The 13,400-nt window shown below is 37.3% G+C and overlaps 1 pseudogene; it reads left to right on the top strand.

Moving 5' to 3' along the window:
* The window catches only part of LOC118612395, a 33,648-nt pseudogene extending 20,624 nt beyond the window's left edge, over positions 1–13,024 (top strand).
* Positions 13,025–13,400: the final 376 nt, after the last annotated feature.

Here is a 13,400-nt window from a genome sequence, read left to right as displayed (position 1 = left end):
CTGTTTGATCTCTTCTTTCATATAGCTGAGCACCGCTAGAAAAATATCATGCAGCCTGATGTATGAGCCACCACACAATGGTAATTCCCAACCCCAAACTTCATTCATTTCGGAACGTGAGATGTGTCTCCTCTCCTCCATAACCAATCTAATGCCCGCCCTCAAACCTACTGCCTATGTTTGTTTCCTCAATTTTCCCAAATTCCATTTTCCCCTCTATTGGTATTTTCCTCTCAAGAAAAGGTCTGTCTTAGCTTGAAACACACACACACACACACACACACACACACACACACACACACATACACAAATCAATCCTCTTAATTCTACATTTCATGTTAGCTACCGCCCTACTCTTCTTCACTATGAATCATCCAGTAATTTTAAAAAAGTATTTACTGTCTCTACTAGAAAGCTTCTATCACTCTGATTATGCTTTTGAAGTTTCAGCATGATTTCATCTTTTGCATTTAAATCTTTGATCTAGTGGATTTATTTTGGTATAAAGCTATATAGAGAGCCATCCATTTATAAAATGAAAATCAGTTATTCCATCCCTACTTAGTAAATCCATCTTTTCCATATTCATTCAAAACTAATTTTTTTGCCTAATTTCTCCTCTGTAAAATGGGGATAATAGCACCTACCTTATATAAATGACTTAAAAGACAGTTTCTATAAAATGCTTAGAAGCATGTCTAACATGTATAAAATATACAATCTACTTAGCAAACATTATACATAACATGACTTTTAGTTTATATCCGAACTATATTCTTATATATTACTATGTCAATTTGTGGACAATTTTCCCATTATTAATACTCTTTTTAGAGTTCTCCTGATTATTCCCGCATGGTTATTTTCTTGTTAAAATTATCTTTCCTTGCTCAAAACCAAACCAAGCAAAATATGGGGGCATTCTTTAAATCGTTAGTATTCTTATTTTAAAAACAAAACACCACAACATTCATGATAATTTGCTTGTATTCTTCAATTAAATTTACTAATTTATATTATTAGTTTTATATGTCCTGTTATAACTTTTATTAGTTATAATCATTTTCAGTCTTCTATATATTTGATTAAATCATATGAAATTAATTGCCAATTTTAAGTCAAGAATGTTTAGTGACAATTTCATATGGCTCTATGTCTTTTTCTATGTCTATATCTAATCTATCTATACCTTTATCTTTCAAATTTAAATGCCTCTAATAAATTTTTCTACTGGATCAATTACCTGATGACTTACTTACTCTACATTTTTCGCCATGATAATGTATTTATATTTTCTTCTTGTAATTCTTGCCTTACACAGTGTGAAGCTTGTACAGCTTGAAGCTTGTACATCTTCTTAGTAAGTCGTTCTTTCTATGATTATGTACTGATTGTTTTATATCTATGTTCTGCCTAAAAATATCCTGATAGTACTACAGTAGCTTCACTAGTTTTCATTTGGTGATTTGTCTACTGTAACTTTTATTTTTCTATTTTCAACCTCTCTGTGCACTTTTGTTTTAGATATGTTTCTGTAACCGGAATTATTTTTCACGTTTTTCCTTTTTACTAAATTTGACAAGTTGTTAGCTGATAAGCTTTGTCTTATTAATGATTAATTTATGTTTACCGCCTTATATTGTATTCTTATTCACTTTTTTCTATAGATTTCTTTTGTTTTATTGTTTCTTCTATTCATTCAGTTTGACATTTACACATTATATTTGTTTATAGCTGGTTACTCAAAATTTGTAGTGCATGTATTTCCTAAACAATGCATAAAGTTAATCATAATCTTTGCCCTTCTCCCAAAATATTCAAGAGCCTTAGAACACTTTAATCTCAATTATTAACCTTTCATCTTACATCAAATCGTTAGCCAGTGTTCGATGCCCCTGTTTATGCCCTCCATTAGTCTTTATTATTATTATTTTATATTTTTGCCTTTTAACTTTATACTAAAATTAAAAGTAATTTACTTATTATCATGACAGTAATGTAGTATTCTATATTTTTATATTTGCCTTTAGTGGTGAGTTTTATACTTTCATATACTTTTATGTTTCTGTTTAATGTCTTTTCATTTCATCTTGAGGAACTCCCTTTATCATTTCTTGTAAGGCAGGTCTAGTGATGATTAACTCTTTCCTATTTTGTTTGTCTTAAAAATTCTTTATCTCTCCTTCATTTTTTTGATGGACAGTATTGACGAGTACAATATTCTTGGCTGGAAAATTTTTTCTCTCAGCACTCTGAATATATTATTCCACTTTGTCCCAGCCAGCAAAGCTCCTTCTGAACCATCTGCTAATAATCAAATGGGTTCCCTTATATGTGATAAATTGCTTTTCTCTTGCTGCTTTCAAATTATTCTTTTGTCTTTCCTTTTGACAATTTGATTATAATGTGCCCTGCTGTAGCCTTTAGATTCATCCTCTTTGAAACCTTTAGGCTGTGTGACTCTGGAGGCCTATTTCCCTCCCAGATTTGGGATGTTTTCAGCTATAATGGTGACCCATAAGGCCTGTAGGCTTTCTACACTTTTTTTTTTTCATTTTTTTTTCCTTTTTGCTCCTCTGACTGGATAATTTGCAAATACTTCTCTTAAATGAACTGATTTTTCTTTTCAATCAAGTATGTCATTGAAACTCTATCGATTTCTTTTTTCTTTTTTGTTTTTGTATTCTTCAGCTCCAAAGTTTCTTTTTTTTTATGATTTCTATCGCTTTGTTGACAGTCTCATTTTGTTCATGTATTTTCTTGATTTCATTTAGCTGCTTATCTATGTTCTCAGGTAGTTCACTGAGCTTCTTTAAGATGATTATCTCAAATTATTTTTCAGGAAATTCACGGATCACTCTTTCTTTGGGATTGGTTCCTGGAGATTTATTTTATTCCTTTGGCTATGTCATATTTCCCTGATTTTTCATGCATCTTATAGCTCTGTGTTTAAATCAGCAGATATGAAGAGGAAGTAATCCCTTCCAGTCTTTATAAACTGACTTTGACAGGGAAAGCGCTTCAGCAATCAGCCTGATTAGAGATTCTGGGAGCCTCTCAAAACTTTTCTATGGATATCATGATTTGGTCCATATCCTCCCTCCTGGGAGAGATGCTTCAGGGTTGTCCACCTTCTAATCTCGCAGAACCATGTAAGTTGCCATAGACCACCCGCTCCTTTTCCCCAGGTCGCTGCACTGAGTGGTCCAGACGTTGGGTGCAAGCTCCACTTCTCTCACAGGGGGAAAGCTTCAGTAACATGTACCTTTTCCCAGTCTTGCAGATCCATGGCTGCTGAGGGCCAGCTGCCCCTTTTGATTGTTCCCATCCGCCCCTAGGCTTTCGAACTGCGCTGGTTTCCTCAGCACTGCACCCTGGGCAAAGTGAGACAGAAGCGAGTCTTGTGCAAGGCTTCAAAAGCCTGGAGGTGAGGGATGCATGCTTCCCTCTCTCTTTCTCTCGGGGGAAGTAGCTCAGGCTAAGGTGATCTCTCTGAGTGCTGACCCGTGGCACCTTGGGGGAGGTCTGACATGGGTAAAGTGAAACGGCTCTGTTTACCTCTTTCAATAAGCTTATTCTTGGATTTGTGCTTATCTGGGGTGCTGCAACCTTTTAGCTGGATTCCGGAACGCGTTTAAAGGTATTTTGATGTGTACGTTGATGTTAAATCAGTGTTTCTATGGGAAAACAAGGGCTGGGACTTCCTATTCCACAATCTTGCTAATAATCCCAAGAGTCACTTTTATATCTAAAAGTTCCATTTGTTTTTCTCCTAATTCTGTAGAGATATTTTTCATATCTTTTTTGGTCTGAGTCCTTTTTTTTTTATGTTTAATAGTTTTAAATGATTTTACTAATGGCTCTGTCATATGGAAATGTCATAACACTTCGGAAGGCCTAATCCTATCATCTCTCACTCAGTAATATTTTTTCTGGTGTGTTTTGTCATTTTTAGGCCATGTGCTCATTCTTTTAGGAGATTTAAAAGCTGAGAAGCTTAGATTAAAGATATGAACTGCTACAATGAGTTTCGTTTGTGATTCTGCCACGTTTCACAGAATATTACCACCCAAACCTCTTCTTATCTTACCTTCTTGGCCTAAGGATTCCTATAACTAATAAAAATCAGCTCCTAAATGAAAATAAAGACAAACCCATGGTTACGAATTCATGGGGAAGAATTTATTTTTCTATCTCAAGTTCAGACGGAATTAGCAAAATGCCATAATATCAATGAGTACACTCTTTCTGGCTTATCTGAGACTTTTGCACTTTGAGGATCAGCGTTACATGGATGGCTTAGTGACATTTTTTTTGTTTTTATTTTTTGCTTCAGATGGATTCCAAGCCTCATCTCCTGCGCTTGTGTAGGCATACATTCAATCCCCTTATGGGAGGTCAATTTTTCACATGAATTCCCCTAATTTCTTTCCTTTCTTCCTTCCTTGTTCTTCCTTTCTTCCTTCCTTATTCCTTTCTTCTCTTCCTCTCTTTTCTCTCTCCTTCTTTTCCTTTCTTGACTAGGTAATACATTCATGCCGTGTAAATTTTGAAAATATAAAGGGGTACACTATGAATAAGAAGTCACTCCATATTCCTGATCCCCCCCCCCCGCCCCCCAGCCTGGTCCCTCATCAGGGCATCTCCTATATCTTACGTATTCTTCCAAAAATATTCTATGCACACTCGTTGTTTTTTTTATATCAATATGTCACCGCATGATACCTAGTCTTGTGTACCACGTTTTTCTTATAAAAATATTGTCTTGTGTACCATTCCCTCTCTCTCTATAAAGAGCTGTCGATATTCTTCCCAACGGCATCATAGTATTCCATCACATGCACAGAATGTCTGCTTTCAAAGTCTCCATGTTTCACTTTTACAGTGCACTGCAATGAGAACTTTGTATGTAATCACTTTTACACATATGGAAGTATATTGTAGGATAATTCCTAGAGGTAGAACGGTGAGTCAAAGTATACATGTGAAAAAGTATGCATTTAACAGAAATGCAAGAAGGTGGCTAGTTTCTCATACAGTCACAGTGTGTTAATAGACTTAGATTTTGACCAACAGGTAAAAACGATGTCTCTTTAGGACTTAATTTTCTTTGATCTTGTTAACAAGACTGAGCTTTAGTAAATAAGTTTAAAAGTCATTTGTATTTCCTTTTCTGTAAACTTTGTGTTTATATACTTTGGCCATTTTTGTAGTGGCTGTGGGACTTCTGTTGAATCAAAACAGCGAAACCCCCATCACGTGTGCAAGTCATGTAATGAGAGCCTTAGCATTATCTCACTCAGATCCATTTCAACCCCGATGCTACAGCAGTTTATCAAATAGTACATATGTGTATGATACAAACCTATTCAAATCCCTTAATTAGCTCCTTATCAACAAAGATAAACTCAAACACCATAAAAGTAACATAAAGCCCTCCATCATCTGGTCCCTAGTTATCTCTTAATTCCCAGCCTTAGCTATGTCCTGTTTCACACTTACCACTCTTGCAACGCCAATTTGCTTCATATACCACATTGTTTTCCCAGGGCTGGATCCTATTCCTACAATACTCTTCTCTCGGTCCTCCTTCTAGTTACCACCATCTCATCCTCTATCTTCTGTACTCACAGGCTTTTCTGAGTTTATGTCTACCCATCTTCTATGATGCAGTTAAACTATAATCTCCCCTAGGAAGGAAGTTTAACTCTAACCTCCTCTTACCTCTGAAAGCAGAGTTTGGTTCAATGTTCTGCACACTCAAAGTGCCCATTATTGCTGTTAAAACCATCTGATTATGTGACAGCCTCTCCACTGGGCTGAGGACCTATTGCCAAGGATTCTGTTCTATTAATATTTCAGTTCCTTGAGTGTACCGTGTGTCTACACAGAATAAATACTAAGTAGAATTTATTAAATAAATGGATGCATTCATCAAAAAAAAAAAAAAAAGACTAGAATAACCCTCTCAAGGGATAGAGAATTATTAGAAAGAGTGGTAGGATAAAATGAATACAATGGTATACGCTTTTTCCTAACCACTCCCTGCCTTTTACCAAACACACCGTTGTACAGGTTTATTTGATTTGACTACAGTTACACCAAGAAGTAGTGAAGACTATGGCTGAAAAGGGAAATGTACACGCGTACCAATGTGTGTGTGTGTGTGTGTGTGTGTGTGTGTGTGTTTTCAGAAGGTCACGGAGCACACGTAAACATCTATAATTAAAAAGTGCATAAAAACTAATTGTTTCAGACTGTGATAAAGTATTATCAGAGCTCGGGAGGATTTGTGCCTCTCCATCAATGAGGAATAGTCGCGAACTAGTCTACTAAGCATTGATTAGCGATCACTATCATCACAATAATGTAATTGCTATTTTGAGTGGTACTTCTTTAAAAAGTTCTTTTCTACTGTTGACTCATCTGTTTCAAAAAACAAAAAACAAAGTATGAACAAGTGGGTAAGTATGCCACGAAGGCCCTTCTCAGATGATTAAAGCCCTGACTCAGTTATTACCAGTAGTATGCATGCCTCTTGATTAATGCTCTTTTGAGAAGTCAGCCAGCACAATATTGAAGGTCTTGTTGGAGCTCTTTACTTGGGCTGAGGATCCCAGAAAATTGGAAGAACTCTGGGGACTAGTATGTTTCCTTTTCATCATATTGTTGTCATCATGGTTACGGCGAGGGAAGGATATATTTAATTACAACGCTGGAACCGAGTCTTCTCTCTTTCAGTTATCTGATCTCACTGAGCCCTTGTTGAAAGCAGATCAGAGGAAAGAGGAAGGAGAGGGTCCCCAGGCTCATACTAGTGGCTAGTTTCCTACATTGTGGACAAAATACATTTCTAAATCCTGGCCTGAGAAATCGACTCGTTCAGGTAGGATGCCTGATTACAAGAAACGGAAGCACAATTTAGACTTAAGGGGAAAAAAGATAAAGAAGAGAGAGATTCTGTTTTATTTTAAAACTACTGGGGGATTCCATACTTAAAGAGTTGAACAACCAACCTCAGAAAACAAGAACTAAGGCAGTGCAACAACAACAACAACAACAACAACAACAACAACATACAAAATAAAGATCCAAAGTTGCCAGCTCGCTCTCTCTCTCTCTCTCTCTCCCCCCTACCTTTCTTCCTTCCTTCCCTCCCTCCCTCCCACCCTCCTTCCCTCCTTCCTCTCTCTCTCTCCCCCCTCCCTCCCACCCTCTTTCCCTCTCTTCCTTCCTTCCTTTCTTCCTTTCTTTCTTTTCTTTCTTCCTCCTTCATCTCTGCTTCTCTCTACCCATTAGTTTTACTCTTTCTTATTATAAGCCAGTGTCTTCATGCAGTGGGAGATACTGACTCTAACAGCAATGCATTCACAACCTCACAGCCTCAGACCAGAGAAGCTCCACAGCTCTAGTTGAAAATATTCCTGGAAAGGAATCTAATTGGCCACACTCAGCTTGAGCCACATGCCCACCATCTGGATAAGTCACTATGGCTAGGGAGGGGATCACACTATGATTGTCCCAACTTGAGTTGCATCTACTCCTTTGACTAATCACTGAACTTCAACTAATGCTGCTGTCCAGAGGCATGAGATGCTCTCTGAGAACCACGAGGTGGGAAATAGAGAAGGGGACACTGTCAACGAAAGAAAAAGAGAGGGATTTAGACAGAAAAAAAAAGATATCAACCTCAGTAACCACCAGGACATCATTGATTTTATGAGACGTTATGTTCTCAGTTTCAACAATTATCCTGACAAATGAACTTTGTGAACTTACAAGTTGGGGACCGCCTATATCTGAAAAATTACTCAAGGGAAAAAAAGACAATGGTTATGGGAGAAAGTGCATCGTGTCATTTGTCATCTGTTTTCCCCTTGAAGAACAGGTGTGGCTTTCCTTTGGGTTTCTGGTTGTTCCAATGAGGTTGCTTCCTTAGTTGGTAGGCCAAAGCTATTGCCCTTTAGGTCAAGCCCAAAGTGTGATTGTCAGCATTAATCAGGGCATTTGGAGTACAATCTCTCTTCCTCTCTGAGGACTGGATGAGAAAACTCTTTACTTTTAATAGAATATAAAACCTATAGGTTATCTTTGCTCATAATATCAAAGTTTACATTAACTCCATATAAAGAACATATATATATAATTTATATATATATATATATAATATATATATACACACTCTTTTTTACTCTATTCTAAAATACCTTCCTTAAAGTTTACATTAGGATACTCCCCATGATAAGATTTTTGTGGTAATTATCCTTATACTACATAGACTTATTTTCCTGTTAGAAAATTACTATGTAGAAACAATATATTTTTTCTATGTGCCAAAATATTATGAATAAACACATCTCAAAAGCCATACTATATGCTTCCTTGGCCACATAACCCTGCCATGGGGCACCCAAGAACCTCATCAGTTTTGAAGAAAGACCTATAGGAAAACACTGTAAGAAAAGTTACTCAGAGATTTTTGGCAGAGAACTCTGGAAATATTTTGAAAAAGTCATCATGGAATCATTTTACAAATGTTAAAAAAATAAGGAATCAGACATGGAAAGTTTCTCGCAATGCAAAATGCAAAATTCAACAATCACAACTGAAATACAGTTCATAACTACCAGATTTTCAGCAACTTCCTAGGAAAAAGCTCACAGACAAAAAAAAAAAAAGGTCACTTTTTTTCTTTGTTTGTTTGTAAAAATAAAAATGCCTTTCTCCTATGCTTGATTTTCTTTCTTCCCCCTCACTGTGGAAGAATGCGAGATTTCATAACAACAGACATTCAGCTTGCTTTTGACTGAGTCACTTGATGCAAATGCTTCACTGTGTCGAAAAAGAGAATTGGGAAAGAAAACAGTCTTCTTATCATTAGCATCCTTCACATACTCACTGGAGCATTTGAGGTGAGAGCACAGTCATCATCGTTAAGTTGTCACGTTCTGTGAATTAGCCATAACCATTCACTGTCGAAGCCATTGAACTAAAGAGTTTTGCATCACAACAGTTTATCTACTCAGCATGAAACTGATTAGACTTCTTCAAATAACCTTCAGCTTTTACTGGAACTGATCTAAGACTTGTGGCTTAGAGGAAACAGGTTACAAACCTTGACCCGTCTGTCTTCAACTTTTTAAAATGTTTCTGTGGGACGCAAATGTTTTTTTTTTTTTTAGCTGATGATGAGAAACCCCCTTAGATTTATATCTGCTCTGTCGCAAAGCTAAATTTAGCCTCATTTTGACAGTTTATTTTGGCCCTGAAGTATTTCCTTTAGATAGATACCTTTAACTGTCCAACTCATCCCACTGGCACTGATTCAGTATTAAATGGAATTAAAGATTCACAAGCTCATGTGACTATCATTTCAATTCAGAGAAATTTGATCTCTGGGAACTCAACATGGACTTATTTCATAACCAGAGTTGGTGGTAACTTGCGTGACTTAATTTTAAATAATTGTCTAATGTCCATCTACATGTCCCCCCAACTTTCAGCCAGACCCCTTGAAATTCACAATTTCAGAATTATGTTGGGAAAATCAGCAGCAAGGATCCGAAAGAATGAATGTCTTGAAACCCGGTAATTGTATTTTTTAAATGCAGAGAGGCAGTAATTGAGTGGAATTACCACACACTAACAGTGTTAATTTCTCATGTTTTGATCTTGTTTCTTTTTTTATAACTAGCTGAGATTGGATACGGAAAGAAGTAAGACCAAAAAAATGACATCAAATTAGAGATCAGAAACTCTAGTTCCAGCCCTGGCATAAAGTCACCTAGAACAAATTACTTCGGTTCTCTGAGATTCAATTCTCTATCTGTGTGTCATTAAATCACAGCTGCTGTAACAAACAACTGCAAAAACTTCATCTATTATGTATTAATCAATAATTAATACATAATAAAACATATTCTGATCGTAAAGTTCAATGAGGATACGCTTTATCTATCATGTGACTTCTAAATGGCCCTTTGGGATAGCACTCTGCCAAGAAGCAATTTAGGGGCAAGTCCCCTTCTACATTGTGGCTCTATTATTTTGGAATCTCTCATTTTATGGCTCCACAGACAAGCAGAGAGCAAGACCTTATAGGATGACTTAGGACCCAGATTTGGAAATGGCTTATGATATCCACATTCCACAGACAAAAACTTCATCACAACCACGGGATGGATAACCTATATCAATTTTAAAATTTAGTGAATAAAGTAAGTTCCCTAGATGTAAGGTGAGCTGTAAGGATAACAAATAACATTGTCTTTGACCCAAAATGTAAAATACATGGGGCCAAATGAGACGTACATTTCCTTGTAAGAGTCTGTAGTTCAGTAAATAAAGAGAAAATACAGGTTAAGTTTCAAGGAAAGCAGAACTAATAGTTACAAAGAGCAGCATCAAACACTAGACTGTAAAACTTTGGAGAGCAAGAACTATGAGTAATGTTTCTCATACTCTCCCTACATTTGCTTGCAACTTATTGGCATTTAATAATATTTGCTATTGATAATGGTAGAAGCTGATAGACATTAAGGTGGGATGACATTGGTAAAGAGCACAGTAAAGGTTGGACACTCATTAAGACAAACTTTTATTTTCGCTCAGCCTGTCTTGGCATGGACCAAGAGGTCACTACGGAACCCATCAGCTCGTAAGGGAGCATCCTTCTACCCTGCTTCTCATGAGCATCTCCACCATTTCTGCTGAAGGACCTGGGTCACATGCCCAGTCATGGCAACACAGTTGTGTATATCATAACAGGGAGACATTTTCTATGGAGAACAAGATTTCAGAGCTTCTTTCTTTCTTTCTCTTCTGTTCTTTCTTATTCTTTCTTTCTTTTGCGTCTTTCTGCGTTTCGTTCTTATTGAGTTTCTTTTTCTTTTCTTCGGATCTCTCTCTCTGCTCTCTCTGTTTTTCGTTTTTTTTGTCTTTCTTTATTTGATTTATGTCTTTATCTTCTCTCTCTCTCTCTCTCTCTCGCTCTTTCTTTCTTTCTTTCTTTTCTTTCTTTCTTTATCAGATTTGTGTATTGTGTTTATTTGTTGTTGGGTTTTTTGTTTTTTGTTTTGTTTTGTTTTTTTATGAAAAGCAAACACCTGTGGATCGAAGAGTCTTGTTTTTATAGGGAGTTTTCCAGAACCCATAAACTATCCACAAAGATAATTTTTCAAACACACAATGATTTCAGCAAAATGAAACAAAGCTGTTGGCCATTTGCCCTACTTTGTCAGGGACAAAGGCGTGTCTCTCAATTATAAAACGCTTTGCTCCGGCCTAGCCTCATGACTAAGTTGCATGATGATTTCTAACAGTCCTGATGCCAATATGCGCCTGGTCTCTACACTATCAAGGAACAGTGAAAATACTGTATTTTGCAATTAAAGCATATTTGAAAATACTTTATTGGTTTCAAGTGTACACCATAGTGATTTAGCATAGCATTTATACACTTTACGATGTGTTAAAAACACACCCATTCTTACACACCAACAGAGGAACAGATTAACTTCTGGGAAATTTAATAACAGCGAATACTCATTAAGTACTTATTTTGTGCCAGGCACTGTTCTAAGATGTGTATATGCATTAATATAATTAATCCTCCCTTTGAGAGAAATGTACTATTATCGATCTCATTTTACAGATGGAGAAACTAAGAAATAGCTAGATGGTATATCTTTCTCAAGTTAAGATACTTGGAAAGAAGTAGAGCTAGAATTCAAATTCTCATACTTAGAGTTCAGTCAAGATCTTAATTGCATCATGTATTGTCTGTGGTGACATGAAATACCACAGTCAGTCATTTCTAACGACAACAACAACAACTTAAAACTTGAACTGAGAGGGATTTTTTTTTTTTTCACTAAGGATGATACATCCACCCTGGAAATTAAAAGATAAAGAGTTACATTTTAGTAGTCCACACTACTCTAAGATATATCTTCCAGTAACTGACATGTAAAGGAGGAGCTTGGTAGTCATCACTCTCATATTTATAACAAGAAAAAAAAAACCGAACAAACTAAAACTCAACAACTCTTCTTGGACCTATTAGAAAACTGAGGTCATAGGAAAAACTGTCACCCTCAAATCGGGACAGATAGGTAACTCCAGAGAGTCACAGCTGAAATCTGCTTACCCGGAGAGATGAACCCACTGAAACCATAAACTGGTAGAAACACTTAAATGGCAATGTTGATGAATCGCTGGAGACTGAGTATGACTAGTTTGTGGGAGAGAAACTCCTGGTGGCTGCAGTCTTACAGGGGCCCCACGCTTTCCTGGGCTTTACCACTAAGTTCTCATGGTGAAACGCCAAGAAAGATCCCCTTATGGCTCTGGCAGGAAAAGGGGAAGAGTCACGATTGTGACATATGCCCAAAGCGTTCTCCATACCAAAGGCCTACTCTTCTTTACTTCTCAGGGACATATAAAACTTCACCAGAGTCTAATCCCACCTAAGATAAGAGCACTTCTGTCATTTCATTACCCTCTAGCTTTCATGCTTCATCTAAGATGAGAGAGCCATGAAATACGTGTGAAGCCACGCGTTTCCGAGTCCACCAGGTGCCAGGTAAAACTGTCATCATGAGGTTCAACCCCTTCTGACCTAAGACTGCAGCAAAAGCCGCAGCCACCACTATGATGATTCCTTGCACATGCGCAGGAAGATCACGTCTCCCTGGCTCTCCAAGGAGCTGCGGCGGAAATACAATGACTGTTTCGTGCCCATTGCAAGGACGACAAGGCCAGGTGGTTTGGGGGATGCTACAAAGGTCAGCAAATGGACACTGTGGTGCAGGTGTGCACAAAGAAAGCTGTCACGTGGGTGCCACGTGAGAAACCTAACAGCACAACTGTGCATGTGGGCATTTACCCCAGCAAGGTGGTTATTACCAGGCAAAAACTGGACAAAGAGTGGAAAAACATTCCTGAACACAAAGCCAAATCGTGACAGGTTGGAAAAGAGAAAAACAAATACAAGGAAGATCTTATTGAGCAAATCCAAGATTAAATATAGCCTATTGTGTAACCACAGCATAATTGTAGATTTTCCGCTAGTGCGTGTCCCTTCGGAACTTTTCAAGATGTCTCTGGAATGTTTCCTTTCCCTCCTGTTGTGTTACGGATCTGTGGCTCTGTAAATCTATATTTTTGCAATTAGATTTTTATTCTGTGAATGAAAATTGGAACGGTTTCCTACTAAAAGAGAAATAGATTTAAGGTTAAGATGACAGAAAGTTTCTCTCCTCCAACCCCACGCCAATAGGGCTCCAGTGTAAGAGCAGTAGATAGCAGCTGCTAGTTATGCAAGATGAACTCTCTGAGTCCCAAATCAACAGGGGACACAAAAACAAGGACCCTAGACATATCTGAAAAACTCTGGACTC

This window comes from Rousettus aegyptiacus, unplaced genomic scaffold (assembly GCF_014176215.1).
Source record: "Rousettus aegyptiacus isolate mRouAeg1 unplaced genomic scaffold, mRouAeg1.p scaffold_m13_p_16, whole genome shotgun sequence".
NCBI classification, from domain to species: Eukaryota; Metazoa; Chordata; class Mammalia; order Chiroptera; family Pteropodidae; genus Rousettus; species Rousettus aegyptiacus.
The sequence above is the reverse complement of the archived record's forward strand: the minus strand, read 5'-3'. Positions and strand labels throughout refer to the sequence as shown.